This window comes from Sorex fumeus, unplaced genomic scaffold (genome assembly GCF_029834395.1).
Source record: "Sorex fumeus unplaced genomic scaffold, SorFum_2.1 ptg000155l, whole genome shotgun sequence".
Classification (NCBI taxonomy): domain Eukaryota; kingdom Metazoa; phylum Chordata; class Mammalia; order Eulipotyphla; family Soricidae; genus Sorex; species Sorex fumeus.
Window position 1 is genome coordinate 3,109,558 of NW_026606212.1, and position 16,201 is coordinate 3,125,758.

The 16,201-nt window shown below is 57.3% G+C and overlaps 1 long non-coding RNA gene across 2 annotated transcripts; it reads right to left on the reverse strand.

Moving 5' to 3' along the window:
- Positions 1-609: 609 nt before the first annotated feature.
- Positions 610-5,198, reverse strand: LOC130016420 (uncharacterized). 2 transcript variants are annotated; one of them, XR_008791232.1, is made up of 4 exons: positions 5,097-5,198; positions 2,170-2,273; positions 1,214-1,389; positions 610-947 (listed from the first exon to the last, which is right to left on the reverse strand). It is a non-coding gene; the product is annotated as an uncharacterized LOC130016420 (long non-coding RNA). The 2 variants fall into 2 exon arrangements; XR_008791233.1 differs by lacking the exon at positions 610-947 and having other exon boundaries at positions 999-1,389.
- Positions 5,199-16,201: the final 11,003 nt, after the last annotated feature.

Below are 16,201 nucleotides of genomic sequence, written 5' to 3' on the forward strand. Positions count from 1 at the left end.
TTTTTATATTGTTTGTTACTGTTATATGGGCTGGAGCGATAGCACAGCGGTAGGGCGTTTGCCTTGCACGCAGCCAGCCCGGCCGAGCCAGGTTCGATTCCTCCGCCCCTCTCGGAGAGCCCCGCAAGCTACTGAGAGTATCTCGCCTGCACGGCAAAGCCTGGCAAGCTCCCTGTGATGTGTTCAATATGCCAAACACAGTAACAACAAGTCTCACAATGGAGACTTTTCTGGGCCCAATTGAGCAAATCAATGAACAACAGGAGGCCCGTGCTACCTGTGCAAGTATCCTGATTATGGGGCTGGAGCAATAGCACAGTGGGTAGGGTGTTTGCCTTGCACGTGGCCAACATGGACGACCCGAGTTCGATTCCTCTGCCCCTCTCAGAGAACCCAGCAAGCTACCAAGAGTATCTCGCCCACACGGCAAAGCCTGGCAAGCTACCCGTGATGTATTCGATATGCCAAACACAGTAACAAGTCTCAAAATAGAGATGTTTCTGGGCCCGCTCGAGCAAATCGATGAACAACAGGAGGACTGTGTTTGTGTTTGTTTTTATTGTTCGTTACAACAAAATAGTAAGTAGAATTACCAAAAATAGTTGCGTCAGAGAAAGCTTATGAAAATTGTCCTGCCTCCCAGTGGGGTCATTGAAGTCCTTGCATGAGTGTTTCTTGAGCTGCTGCTTCGTGTTTGAGGTTTTGCTCATGGAGCTGAGTGGGCTTCTGTGTCACTCTGCCATCTAATTTGCCGTGCTCCCACTGGGCTGGCAGTGCCGTGGAACTTAGAGGCATCATGTGGCTGCGTGACACAGGAGCTCCAGAATCTTCAGGACTGGGATGACTCCAGGCTCACCTCCACCGAGGGGGCCCAGAATTTTCAGCCCAAAGTCCCGTGTACCTGTGAGTTTTCTCCACGTGTCTTGGCGTCTCTTCCTGGGTTTGTCCTGAAATGGTAAAGCTGGGCTGCTGTTTCCATGGCAGTGGTTGTGGGACGTGGGTGTGGCTGCGGGGGTTTCTGGCCGTAAGCACAGGGGTGAGGGGAGGCTGCCCACCCCACTCCAAGAAGACCCCAGAGTTTTCAGCATAAAAACCAGTGTACGTGGGAGCTTAGCAGAGGTCAGTGAGGTGGGCTATGTGTGTAGTGGTGACTGGGGCTCGGCCTGCCCCTCTCCTGAGAGCACCCTGTCCCCGGCCGGAAAGCCCCATGTACCCATGTGTTTCATCGGCTTGGCTCCTCTTGTGGGATTAGTTCCGAAGCTGTGAGGCAGGGCCATGCGCGTGGCAGTGGCTGTGAGTGCTGGTTCCTTTCTTTCTTTCTAAAAGCAAACTTGTCGATGCCTCACAGTTGCTGCCAGCATTTCTGCCACATCGGGGTCACACGGTCGCCTGTGTGCAGGGTCCGGGTAGGAAATGTACTTCTGTGAGCTTGGCCAGGCACCCTCTGCTCTGGGCCAGCCTCGGGGTGACCACGTGGCTGCCCTTCTCGTGGACTCAGCCCTGCCCAGAGACCCTGCTGGTTATGGACACTCCCACCCAGGGAAGGATGCAGACCTGGGAGAACAGGGGCCTGCAGGGCGTGGGGTTGGGGGGGAGAATAGGAGCCTTGTGCTGTCCCCTCAGCACTTAGGACTCGAGCCCAGCATCAGCAGCTGGGCACTTGGACCCGAGCACTGCCGTTATGCGCCGGGGGCACTGTGAATGGAGACAGGCCCAGGCTGGGATGCCCTGGCAGGATGGAACCTCTCTGACCCAACCCCTAGCACTGGGAAGGGCGGGACTGCAGCAGGAAGTGCCAAGGACAGGGCAGAGGCTGGGAGCGGCTGGTGCCTGCAGTAGCTGCTCAGCGGGACCAGATCCACACGAAGGCTCAAGGCACTTGTCTTGCTTGTGACCAATTCTGGTTTGATCCCCGGTACCATAATGTTCCCCACGGGGCCAGGTACAGCCCTGGACTCCCTGGGCACTTGCAGGTGCCAAGCAGCACCGCACCTCAGACCCGGACATGGGACTCCACAGTCTGGTTGGCTGAGAACCCCCAGGAGAGAATTCTGGGGTCTCCTGAGCACTGATTGGCGGCCCTTATCACCAAACAGTAGCACCTGTTTCGGGGCAGCTTTCAGGAGGAGGCGGACACAGATAACTGATCATGGGGACACTGACACTCACCCGGATTGCCCCTGTGCCTGGTGGGGACTGGCACCTAGACCCTGTCGTCGGCGTTGCTTTCTCTTCATCACAGCTGTGGTGTGGCTGAGAGTCTCCCTGAAACACTGCACAGTCAGTCATTAGCCTCTTGGTTCCGGGGCAGTCAGGGATCCTCGTCTTCCTCCGCTGCCCCCACGTTCCAAGAGACCCACTGCATTAATCTGTCACACACACATACATACGCGTACACATATATGCACACATGTACACACATGTGCACACGAGTGCACACACAGTGCATGCACTTACATGCACACACGTACACATGCATACACAAGTGTATACCAGACACATGCATACACACGCACATAGGCACACTCACGCACATGTACACATGCGCACAAACATGTACACGCATACACATACATACACGCAAACACACACACACATGCATATGCAGGACTGAGACGCGGGCCAGCAGATACTCCAGCTCTGGATTTGTAAGGGGAGGAGGTTCGCAGGTGCCGCCTGCTCTTGGGCTGTGACCTTGGGGGCTGTTCGGGGCTTCCTGGGAAGCCCTGGGTCCTGAGATAGAAACTAGAGAACCACCAAGCTGAAAAACGCTCTTCAGTTCCCCGGCTCTTTACTGAAGGAGGGTTGGCAGGCGAAGACGGCTAGCGTCTTGCTTGCACAGGTGCTTCTTAGACTCTCCTCTCCCTCCCTGCGCCCCTCCCTCCCTTCCCCCTCTCCTTTTCACAGGTGTTTGTTTTAAAGGTGCAGAACTTAATAATGTCACACACATGCTGTGACATGCTGGCCACAGTCTGGATTATTACTCTCCAATGGGTCCCTAGTAGATTCTCTCTCTCTGTCTCTCTGTCTGTGTCTGTCTCTCTCTCTATCTCTCCAGAGCTCATGTAGCCCCCACATGGCCCTCTGAGGCGGGGGGCCTCACTGGTCCCCCTTACAGACTGGTCAGCAGAGACTCGGAGAGTGACATGTACTTCCAGGTTCTGGAGCGGCTGTGACCTTGGCCAAGACAGAGGCCCAGGAGGTCTGAGAGTCGGGCCCGGGTCGGCCCCCAGCTGCTCACAGATGCTCAGGCTAAGCCAGGCACACGCTGAGCTCAGGGGTGTCCCCGAGCTGGCTGGAGGCCCTGGACAGTGCCCGCCCTGGGAGGGAGGCGCTAGGGTGGCCCTTGTTGGCCTCAGCATCACAGAATGGATTCTCTGATGAGCACATTTGGGGGCCTTGCAGGTTTGGTTGGTTTGTTTTGTGTTTGTTTGGGGGCCATGCCAGAGATGCTCAGGGCTTACTTACTCTGGGCTCTGCGCTCAGGGATCGCTCCTTGTGGGCTGGGGGACCCTATGGGCAGGCGGGTATTGGACCTGGCTTGGCCCTGTGCAAGGCCTTACCCACTCCTGGGTGTTCTATCATCGCTCTGGCCACTCCTGGGGACTTTAAACTCAGCTGCTGTGAGAGGGGCCGAGTAATGGCCCCTGCACACAGGCCCTGACTCCTGGGACCCACAGGGGCTCCTAGGGGGGAGGGACTTTGTAGAGGTGACAAAGGGTTTGGGGGTTGTCCTGACTCACTGGGACACTGTGGGCCCCAGGGTCCTCCTAGGAGGGGGCAGGAGGAACATCGGGGTGTGCAGGGCCGGGAGTCCCCTGTCACCGTAGACGTGGGCCCTCCCAGAACCGGAAGCCGGGGCTGGGGCGCCCGCAGCTGGTGGCTGCAGGCACGGCTCCCGGGCCCTTTTCATCAGGAAGGCGGCCCCACCCAAAGGCCCCCTCCCCAGAGCCCCACTCCCATATGTGCTTGGGGGGGGACACCAGCGCCAAGTGTGGGTGTCGAGATTGAGGGGTGTGCTCTAAAGGTGGAGGGCCCGCGTGGGCCCGGGAGAAGCTGAGAAGCAAATTGGCTCTGTCCTCAGTGCTCTCAGGCAAGCCAGCCCCATAGGCAACAGGCTGGGGGCGCCTGAGCCTGACTTCGGACTTCCCGGGCCGGGCATTTGTTTTGGCACGGGCAAGGGCGGGAACCCCAGGGGCCTCGGCTGTGCTGTCAGCTGAGCATAGAGTGCCCGGGCCATCGGCCAGTGGCATGTGACCCGCAGTGGTCAGCGGCCGAAGGTTCCAGCAGCCCTGCTCACGCGTCCGTGACCAGGCACGCAGCAGAGATGGGGGCTCTCCCACACTCACATGTGGGGGTTAAGCCTGCAGGGGGGCTGAGGTGGGCCTCAGAGGCCATCGGCCCCATCCTGGTGCCCGGGGCCAGCCCGCTGGCCTGCATGAGCGTCTAAGTCCTGCGTCAAGACACAGACTGGAGTCCAGGCCCTGCCTTGGCTGTTTTCCTGGTGGCTCTGTGGAGAGTCGGCAGACCCTGGGCGGCTGGGGACCCTCCTCGTGGAGACGGCTGGCCTCCTGCCCCCCACCCCCCGCCATCTGGCCACCCTGGCACCCGCGCACACTCCCGACCTTCCTCTCGGCCCCCACTACGGCCACTGGAGAGTGGTCTCCATGGAAACGGGTCTGGAGCCTGAGCGCAGGTCGCTCGTGCCAGCCCCCGGCTGGGCCCCCGGTGCCGGAGGAGTGTCAGAACCTGGGCACGGGGCAGCCGGGGGGCTGCTGCCTCTTCGCGCATCCTTCTGTGCTCCGCTGTCCTACCCGCCGGAGACCCTCGAGTCCTCAAAGAGCCATAGGCCACGTGTCAGCCAGAGTGCTGGGATGTCAGGCCACCCTTCCTTGGGGACTGGGGGGTCCCACCTTAAACCTGCGTCCGAGCCCCCTGGGGCCTGTGAAATGGTCCTTCCACGCGCAGAGAGCGGCTGCCCGGCCTGGCCTGCCCCACGCTGATCGCTGCTTCCTTCATGCTTCCCTGTGTCTCAGAACCTCCCTCTCCCCTCGCAAGCCACTCCGGTCTCTCCCGGGATCACTCAGTGTCCTCACCTCAGGGCAGGGCTGCAGGGCTCGCCTCTGTGCTCTCTGCTAAACAGCTCATTCTCCAATATTCCCGGATGACTTAGAGACTTTCCAGAGGTTCTCCCCGTGTAGGAGTCCTGTGATGATCACGCCATGACAGAGTGCCAGGACAAAGTCCTGGGAGGGCAAAAGTTTCTTGGTACCAACCAATGGGAGGATTGGAAAAAAACAAACAACTAAGGTGTCACAGAAGTTCAGAGAGGTTTAGAGGTTTGCGCAGGGTCACACAGCAGGTGCCCAGGAAAGCCAGGATGGTGATCAAGGCCTGCATTTCTTTTTTCTTTTTTTAAAATTTATATATTTGTATATATTTTTTATTGAAGCACCATGAGATACATAGTTACAAAGTCTGTTTATGATTGGGCTTCAGTCATATAATGTTCCAACACCCATTCCTTCATCAGTGTACGTTTCCCACCACCAATGACCCCAGGTTCCCTCCCGCCACCCCCCTCCCCCAGCCTGCCTCTATGGCAGGCATTTCTCTCTCTCTCTCCCCCTCCCCCCCTTTTGGGCATTATGTTTCGCAACACAGATACTCAGAGGTTATCATGTTTGTTTTTTTACCTACTTTCAGCACACAGAGTTACCACTTCCAATTGTCTTTTTCTTTTTTTTTCTTTTGGCTTTTTGGGTCACAGTGATGCTCAGGGGTTTCTCCTGTCTCTGCACTCAGGAACTACTCCTGGCAGTGTTCGGGGGACCATATGGGATGCCAGGGACAGAGCCCGGGTTGGTTTGCCAGATCAATCCTGGCAAATGTCCCACCCTCTGTACTATATCACTCGGGCCCCTTAACTGTCTTTGTCTTAGTGGTCATTTCTCTATCCCAGCTGCCTTCTCCCGCATCACCTGAGGCAAAGTCCTGCACTTCTCTTCTTTTTCTTTTTTTCTGGGTAGTGGTTTGGGCCCCACCCAGTGGTGCTCTGGGGTCACTCCTGGAGGTGCTCGGGAGACCATATGGGATGTTGGGGAGTGAACCCAGGTCAGCTGTGGGCAAGACAAGCGTCCCCCCACCCCACTGTCCTGACCCTCCAGCCCCAGGTCTGCCTTTCAGCTGATGTCAGGCTGGGCATCCTCCTGGGTTCTCTTTGCGTCCACAAAGGTCGTCACTCACCCAGGTATTTGATACCAGGCTTCAGGCACAGCTTGATCCAGGTGCCAAGAGCTGTCACGGGGCTGCTCTTTCCCAGCTCATAACCGTGATCTGTGTGGCTGTGTAAGGCTGGGAAAGCCGGCAGGTTCCCTTCAAAGGTGAAAATCCCACAAGGAACAGCTGTTTTCCAGTTGCGTCTAAGGAAGTCCCGAGATTTAGTCTGACCGGTTGGGGAAAGTCCAGGGGTGTCCCCCCTGCCTCAGCAGCTGGCTAGGACAGCTTGGCATCTCCATGATCTGCATGGGGCCCTGGCGCGGGGGGCACATCTCGAGGTCAGCACCTCCGCGTGCACCCCACCTGCTGGGCCCCGTGGTCTGTGGGAAGGAGTAGCTCTCCCAGTGCCCCATCTTCCGTTGAGTGACCCTGGCCTGCCGAGGCTCCAGGCTCCGTCTTGCTTGCTGGTTTCTCCACTTCTAAGCAGCGCAGTATTGGGGCCAGAGAGATGGCACAGGGGCGCAGGGACTGGCCCCGTGTCCCCCTCACCCTGGTTTGACTCTCCAGCACTGTGCGTGGCTCGTCTGAGCCCAGCAGGGGTCGCTCCTGAGCCCAGAGCCAGGAATAGCCACTGAGCACCCCCCAACCCCCACCACCCCACCCGCCTCCAGATAAAAAAACAGGGTGTAGTAACCAGAGGTCAGATCCTCATGGATTCTTCTCATCTCTGGGGGGGATCTTAAGGTGACCGCTGCAGCGGGCACGACTTCTGGGCGCTTCCCTGATCTCCGTCTGCTCAGTTGGCTCTGCCCGTGTCACCTTTTCTAGGGTGTCAGTGGGAACCAGAGACCCAGTTCCCCGAGTCACATGTTCCCCCAGCAAAGGCTCCTTCCACAGCCTCCCAGGTGAGATTGAGTAGCAGGTAGCCGGGTGGGTAGTCCAGCCCCTCTGCCTGTCGCGCCATCAACAGTGGAAGCACTGATGGCGAGCCGGGGAGGGGCTGGGAAGCCTGGTGGGCAGGACATGAAAACCCTCCTGGATGCAGGCTGCCCGGGACGCCCCCGGAGCCCACACTGAGGGGCTCTGTGGTGACACTGTTGCTTCCTCTCCACCCCCCACTGCAATTAACCTGTTTTCTGTGTTGGGTTTAATTTTATCAGAACAAGGAAAACCTCATTTCCCTGAACTTAATCTCTCCCTTTTGACCAATTAGCTGCTGGTGTTTGCGTTTGAACCAGCTCTTGCTTGTTTGAATTTTTTGTGATGTAATAGGGGAATGCAGTTTGTATTTGACTTTTAATTGGGCCAGCACTCGGGATAATGATGATGATGATAATAATAATATTATTATTAATAGATGCTGTATATCAACTGCTTATTTTGTGCCAGGCACTGTGCCAAGAGCTCTGTACATACAGCAAATCAGAGGCTCGTTACAGGAGCCATAGGGTGTAGAATCATGACTATCCAGTGTTATGGATGAGTGAATTGAGGTTCAGAGATGTGGTGCAATTTTCCCAAGGTCACACAGCAAGGGAAAGGTAGACAAAAGATTTACACTCATGATCGTAAGATCTTTCACGATTTCCTCTGGTGGGAAGTTATTTTATTTTTTGCTCCGTAGGGCAATGATCTTCTTATCTGCCCATCCATCCATTCATCTTCTTTTCCATGCAATCATCCATCCATCGCCCATTCATCATCTATCCTGCTGTTCATCTATCCACTTGTCTATCCACCTCCATCCATCCTTCCACCCATCTGTTACCTTACTGTCCATCCACCCTTTTGTCATCCATCCATCCATCCATCCATCCATCCATCGATTGACTTTTCCATCCACCCATCCATCCATCCATCCATCCATCCATCCATCCATCTTCTTGTTCATCCACCCATTATCCATCCACCAACCCATCATCCATCCATCCATCCATCCATCCATCCATCCATCTACCCATCTCTCCCCCTCGCCAGTCATTCCGTGAGTGCTCGCTGAGTCCCAGAATGCCTGGCCGAGAGCCGTGCTTGTGGTGCCGGCTCTCCTCCCTGACCGTGATGATGCCCCCCACCCCATCTCTCTGCCATCCAATCCTTGTCTCTGGGGAGCTCGCCGAGGGCCGGAAAAGAGCCGAGTATGGACGCAGGTACGGAGCTGCTGCTGTGCCCGGGGCCCTGATGCCCGTGGAGCCCAGGGAAGCCCTGCATCCTATGCCCGGCTGGAGCTGGTGGCGGGCACGTTGGGGTGGCTGGGCCTCGAGTGCACACATAACGCACGTTAGGGAAAGCACCCACAGTGGCTGGGAGATGGGCGCGGAGTCCAGGGGACAGGGTGGGGCCAGGGTACCATGTCCCCTGATACCGTATGCTCCCGCCACTTGCTGTCATCCGGGTACTCCATGACAGCTGCTCATGGCACCGGGTGTGACGAGTGGTTTCTTCTGTCATTGTCACTCGGCAATGTCAGTAGCACTGGTGGGTCTGCCCCGGCATGGGATGTGACGGCTGAGCTGACCACCGTTGGAGACAGGGTGGGCAGGGTTGAGGCTGGAGGGGGCTGTGCCATGTGGAGGGGCCACAGTGGTGTGGGCTGTGCCCCAGCCAGCCTCCCTGTTGAGCTCTCACAGTGGCCGGCTCAGATGGCCAATGTCCTCATGTATCCTGACTCCCTTCTTGTTCTGTTTTAATTTTGTTGTTTGTTTGCTTGTTTGTTTGGGGGTTATTGGAGGCTCTTTCAGGGTCAGGGGAATGAGACCCGTTATTGTTACTGTTTTTGGCATATCAAATATGGCACGGGTAGCCTGCCTGGCTTTGCCGTGCGGGAAGAAAATGCCGCATTTCTCTCTTCCGGGAGCTTTGTTTGATAGTCTCTGGATCTTGGCCGTTGATGAGATTACATGGCGCTGGGGGAAGTTTGTGGGTGTGACTGCCTAGCTACTGGAAAATGGGGGATCTGGGTGGAGGAGGCCCAGTCCCAATCCGAGCAGGCTTGGAGATCTCAGCCCCAGGTCCCACATACCTGGGTTCCCCTGCCGGTTCCTTCATGCGAGAGGCTCGTCTGAGCATGGGAGAGTGACCTTGAGCGTGGCGTCATTTGGGTTCTGGAGGTTTTCGGCTACCGGTGTTCTTCTTGGGGGGGGGGAGGGAGACTCAATCTGCCCCCCAAGGGTCCCTGGTGAAAACAGCCTAGCGCGGGGGCAGGAGATTCTGGAGTGCATTGGGAAAGACAAGTACGGAGAGGTTGCTAAAACCTCAGGGCTGGGACGAATGGAAACGTTACTGGCGCCCGTTCAAGTAAATCGATGAATGGGATGACAGTGATACAACAGTGTTTTTTGTGGGGGGTGGGGCGCCACACCTGGCAGCGCTTGGGGCGATGCTCGAGGGTGTCTGGCTCTGTGCTCAGGGGTCACCCCTGGCAGTGCCCTGGGGATTGAACCTGGGTCAGTCGCATGCAAGGCAGCTGCCCGCCCCACTGTCCTGCTGCTCCAGCCTGCTTTGTTTGAAATCTTTGGGCAACTCGGACACAGAGTTCCGTGTTCCTCTGGGTTCCCAGGAGGTACCCCAACACCCCATGCTCTTCCGGGAAACCTCCTCCGTGGACAGTTCTGTCCCCCTGAAACAAGGAGCGGACGCTCTCCTCAGGACCGCCTCTGGCCAGGGCCGCAGTTCTCAGATCAAGCGTTTTCTGCCAACATGGGCCATGCGTGCACTTCTTGGCCTCCTTTGGGTTGCCTAGGGACCGGGCACGTGGTCAGGCCCTCTCCCAACTCCCGCAGCTCTGGGCGATCACCTCCTGGTACTCCGGGGTCACGCGGATGGGCAACGGGGGAGGCTGGGTACCGAGTTAGCGCCTGGCCAGGACTTCAGCACTGCGCTGCTGCCTCCCCCAGCCCCCCTCCGCCTCCTTGCCCTCCTCCCCGTTCTCTCCCTTCCCCCCCTTCTCAGGCCAGATGCTCTGGGATGCGCCAGACCTGATGGATCAGTTATTTTTTTTTTCTTTTGGGGTCATACCTGGCGATGCACAGGAGCTACTCCTGGCTCATGCACTCAGAAATTACGCCTGGTGGTGCTCAGGGGACCATATGGGATGCTGGGACTCGAACCCGGGTCAGCTGCGTGCAAGGCAAATGCCCTACCCACTGTGCTATCGCTCCAGCCCCTGATCAATCAGTTTTGAATTGAGCCACGTCCCAGTGTGGCATGGCGATGTTCAGTTCACAGCATCTTGATGGAATCAGCTGTCAGATCTGAGTGCCCATAGGACCCGCAGAGGTGGGGAACGTGGTCAGTGACTTCTGGTGTTCCCCAGAGGTCCCTTGTGGAGGATGGCGAAGGATGATGGACGTGACGAGTGGGGGTCCTTTCGTCTTTCGGGTCTCTGCCTCAGGGCTCCTGCATCTTCCTCTCTGTCTCTTTGTCACTCCCAGGAACATCCCCCAGTCCCCAACCCCACCCCCGAGGCTTTGCAGCTCCATGGCAGGAGTAAAAAGGAACTGGAGTATAAATTAAGGCATTTTTAAAATTTATTTGCTTTTGAGTCATATCTGGTGATGCTCAGGGGTTACTCTTGGCTCTACACTTAGGAATTACTGCTGGCAGTGCTCAGGGGACCATATGGGGTGCCAGGGATCGAACCCACATTGGTCTTGTGCAAGGCAGACTCCTACCCTGCTGTACTGTGGTACCGACCCCAATGCACTCGTTCTTCAGGGGACATTTGTGTGTCTGCAGGTGTGAGAGGCTGCTGGGTCACTCTGGAAAGGACAAGAGCCAAAAGTTTGGTTCAGGAATAGGGTTAGGTGGTTGGAGAAACAGTCCCGGGGTCTAGGCACTTGCCGTGCTGTGGTCACCCTGAATTCGATCCACAGTACCACCCGGCCCCCTAGTCCAGCACTATCTGTGCCCCAAAGCTCTCACTGCTGCAGAGGAAGGAGGGTTGGGTGCCGGGCAATCAGAGCCCATTTCTGTTCCTCTGCATTTCGAATTGTTCGACCATAAATCTACTAATCAGACACAAGAAACGTCTGCTTGCAGCCGGGGCCAGCGTTTGCATCTGAGAAAGCACATTCTGAAAAGGTCACAGCTTAATTTTTGCCTCGCACACACGTCCTGCATCTCGGCTCTATTAAATTCAGAACAACGCAGGAAGATCACCACCCGCTTGCTCGCTTCCCCCCCCCCCCCCCCGCACCCCCCCCCCCCCTTCAGGAGCGCATCCTGGGACTCAGGCGGGTGCTGGGAACAGCAGCTGGGAGTGGCCGGGGTCAGGGCAGGCCTGGTGGACGGGGGCCGGGGTGGGGGGGAGGGTGCTGGCTGCCCAGCTTGGACCTGGCATTGCAGAGAGAGGCGAGGCAGTGGGTTCTGGTTATGTCCTTAGGGCGGATGTGGAGATTCTTCGATGGATGGGGCAGGCGGAAGCCTCCATCCGGCCAGGACTAGGTGGGCACATACCAGGAGCCAGGCACGACATCATCAATCCCCGCTAACCACGGAGGTCAGTCCACGCGCTTCTCTAATTCCTGTGTCCGGGAAAGGAAACGGAGGCCCAGAGAGATGAAATGACGCCGCCAAGATCGCAGTGGGTGAGCCATGGAGCAAGGATCTTACACCCTCACCTGTTTCCTCCCCTCTGCTCCCTGCCTGGGACCCGCAAGGGAAGCAGAAAAGTGAAAGGCGTTTGCCCTCTGGGGCCTCTTCCCCTTGTAAATAATAGTCTAAAGGGCCCCTAAAGGGCCCGGGGAAAACACAGCCGGGAGGGCACCGCCATGCACGCAGTTGTCCCAGGTTCCATGCCCAGCACCATACAGGGTCCCCCGAGCACTGTCGGGAGCAGTCCCAGAGCGCAGAGCCCAGAGTAAGCCCTGCACACCGCCGCACGGAGCCCAACAAATAAATCGAGCTCTGCAGTGGTCCCTGGTTCCCGCCGGCCATGTTCTGGGCCTGGACTTCATAGCAAATATTTCTCCAATCCGAACAACAGCCCTGTGAGGTTAGAATGTTGTTTGTCTGGGTGCTGCCCTCCTGTGAGCTCAGGGATCACTCCTGGCTCTGTGCTCAGAGCTGGCGGGGCTCAGGGACCGGGTGGTGCCAGGGATGCAGCCCAGGCCGGTCTCCTGCCGGGTAACTGCCCCCACCCCAGTTCTGAGATGGGGGATCTTGTCTCTATCCAGCAGGGATGGGACCTAAGCTCAGGGCAGTGAAACCACCCAAAGCGATACCAACATCAGCAATAAGAATGCTCCGGGCAGTGGGCGGCCTCTGCGCATAGGGCTGGCCTTTCAGTCAAGTCTCCCAGAAGTGAAAACTCTTCAGTTGGCCAATCAGAGGTGAGGAGAGTGACCTCAAGTCTGTCTCGAGCCCCCCAGTACCCATTAGTGCTTAGGGGCCCCTCCTCGAGTATTACTTGGGAGTTGTTCCTGGTGGTGAGATTAAAGCTGGGATTCTCGCCTGCTCTCCTCTCCCCACTCTGTTGTCACCTTGGTCCTTTAGCCTGTGATTTACCTGTGACAGTTGGTAAGGCAGAGAGCGGTGATGATGGTGATGGTGATGGTCGTGAGGCTCATGGTGAAAACAGCCCCACTCAGTGCTCACTGTCTTCCGGGTGATGAAATAAGCAGGACCTTCTTTGTTTCTTTGTTTTTTGTTCTTTTTGGGACACACCTGGCGATGCACAGGGATTACTCTTGGCTCATGTACTCAGGAATTACTACTGACAGTGCTCAGGGGACCATATGGGATGCTGGGAATCGAACCGGGGTCAGCCGCGTGCAAAGCAAATTCCCTCCCCACTGTGCTATCACTCCAGCCCCAGGGACCTTCTGTTGTTTAGCTCATTGAATCCTCAGGCCACGGGGATGCTGTCAGCATAGTGGGTCAGGGCTCACCTCAACACTTAACAGCAGAAGCTTGACCTGGAAAAGACTTAACCAGAACTGTATTGTTCGAGCATCTGGATCCAGCAGTACCTGAAACAAACGACACCTTGTCATTTTATTTACAGGACATAATGAATTCCCATTAAAAAAATACACTACAAATATTTGTGCTTTGTTCAGATATAACCTTAAGGGTTCTGCCCACCTAGTACATCATGGAGATATAGCACTGTACCACTGTCCTCCTGAACAACAAATCCTGTTGTTCATCCATTTGCTCGAGCGGGCACCAGTAACATCTCCATTGTGAGACTTCTTGTTACTGTGTTTGGCATATCGAATATGCCACAGGGAGCTTGCCAGGCTCTGCCGTGCAGGCATGATACTCTTGGTAGTTTGCCAGGCTCTCCGACAGGGACGGAGGAATCAAACCTGGGTTGGCTGTGTGCAAGGCAAATGCCCTACCTGCTGTGCTATTATGAAACAGAAACGCAGGGTCAGGGGTTTGAAATGACAGCCACTAGACCAGACCACAAGGCATCGTTAATTTTACTGTCACCCCTGGTTCTTCTGACCCCACAGCAAAGGGCCATGCTGACCAACAATCTCAGTTTTCATGTCCGCCTCGTTCGAAGTTAGCACACTCGGATTCAGGAGACTTCTGCTGATTTGGGGAGTATTATGAGAGGCGTACTCAGCGTGTGCTTCTCTCTAGATTCTCAGGCATAGATCATCCGGGCGTCTCAGGGTCCTGCTTATTTTATTGCCCAGAAGCCTTGTTCTCTGAACGGTCTCTGGATTTCAGTTCCTGCAGAAGCCTGGGAGGGCGTTTTTAGATATTATCACTCCTGACTGGGAGGCGGTGAGCAGTTTCAAGGCGAGAGAGCTCAGCTCGGCACTTGCCTCGCTGCCCCTGCCTTGGGGCTGAAATCACGTCAGGTTTGCTTGTCAGGGGATGTCTCTGCCGTGTCCCCGAGGAGTGTTCCCAGGTGGCCCGTCCCTTCCAGCCCACCTGATTCCTGCGGCTGCTCGCTGGATCCATGGTGGGTGGGAGAGGGGGTTCAGGGAAGTGGGAGGGGGTGCACAGTCAGTGGACGGTTGCTTTATGGGGTGAGTGGGGGGTAGTGGCTCCACCAGTTCTGCCACAAGGTTGGGGACCTGAGTTGATTTTCACTTTTTTTTTCCCCTTTTGGATCACACCCAGTGGTGCTCAAGGGTTACTCCCGGCTCTGCACTTGGGAATTACTCCTGGTGGTGCTTGGGGCACCCTATGGGATGCCGAGGATTGAACTCGGGTCGGCTGTGTGCAAGGCAAATGCCCTACCCGCTGTACTGTCGCTCCAGCCCAGGTTTTCAGTTTCTGAGCTTCGATTTCTTCTTTGGGAGAGGCGAGCAGAGCGCGTGTCCTGTGGGCTTCTAAGTGGATTCTGGTATCTGTTTGCTCACGAGTCTTTCTGGCCCAGGCATAGGCCGGACATGGGTCCCCATTTCAGGGCTCTGCCAGCTACACAGACCCGTGTCCCATCTGCGTCGTGGCCCTTCTGGCTGGCTGGGCTGAGCAGATGCCACTGTAACGGACACTCTCCAGGGCCTGGGACAGTGACCTTCCGCCCTCCCTGGGCGTTTGCAGGGCACCGGGCACGGAGCTGTGCCGCAGCCTGCTCCCCTCACGGCCAGCTGTGTGGGGGGCCTCTCTCGGTCACTTCCCCAGGAACGCCAGCGGCAGGTTTCACCAGCCCTGTGATCTGGGGGGAAACGGCCACTCCGTGAGTGGCCAGGCTGGACAGAAACCAGCTCGGGGCCTGCCTTGATGCGACGAGCCGAGATCTCGCCTCCTGGGAGCCCAGGATGCCTCAAAGAAGCAGAGAAAAAAATCCATGAGTGGGGGAGGTTGTGCTCCCCACAGGCCAGGACTCTTGTCGGCCCGCCTGGGGCAGAGTCTGGGGCGCGTCAGCCGGAAGATGATGTGTCCCTGCAACAGTGCCCCTGAGATGGGGAGAGGACCCAGGAGCAGGTGTTCTGGTCCCTGACAGTCTCACCAGCAGCCGCCCCACTGGTACTGGGCGCCGGTCTCAGAGATGGAGCTTGGGATGACCCAGCTCTGGCCCCGCAGATTGGAGGTTTGCTTTTATTTGGGGTTTGGGGGTCATGCTCGGTGGTGCTCAGGGAGCCCTCCTGGTGGAGCCCTCCAGGGGCCCATGAGCATCGCAGGGGTGGAGCCTGGCTTAGCAGCACGCAGGACTCTGCCCGCCCCTTCCCTGCAGTACTAACTCCTGCCCCAGGCTGGAGTTTGGACATGAGCTTTGATGACACAGTGTCCAAGGCTGGACCCGGGTTTCTGGCTGGGCTGGCTGCTCCTGCCCATCCTCCACCCCCGGGAGCTGAGTCTTTTCTCCTGTGCCCCCCCCGACCCCCCCACCCCCACCAGCCTCTTCCCTCGTCATTAACTTGGGTTCACCGAGTAAATCCAGGTGGATTTTCTTTTCATTTTCAGATTCCCAACTTAGCAGCATCTGCAAAATCCCTCTTGTCGTGAGAAGCAGCATGTTCGCAGGGCACTTCCTGCCTGGTCATCCCTGGCAGTACTCGGCCGCCCGCAGGTCCCCAGAGCCCCCAGGCAACCAGCGGCTGGGGCCAGGGTCCCTGCAGGGCAGTCAGGGCGAGCACCCGGAAAGGATGAAGGGCACAGGGTGTGGCACAGCATGTACAGAGGGATGGGGCAGGAAGGTGCCTGGGGGCCTGAGCTGTGCCCTCGCCACCATGTCACCACACCGATGTGGGCTAAGGATTTCCTCCTCCTCCCCCTGCGCCCAGTTTGGGCCGGCTCTATCCGGTTGGGGGAAGCACGGCTCCCATGGCGCTGAAGTGCCAGAGGGCCTGGCTGCCCTGGGCTACGGCACTCGGGGCTGTGGGGGCGCCTCTCGGAGCCTCAGTTCTCCCTCTCGGGCTGGGCGTGGGGGTTGTCTGCCAGATGCCTCAGGAGGGGTCGAGACCCGTCAGGGAGCAGGACAGCGGAGTCCAGGGAAAAGGCCCCTGACCAGAGGGACCTGGCCACTCTCCTGACACGGTCTCCAGCCCCTCTCCGAGCCTGGCAGGTGGACGCC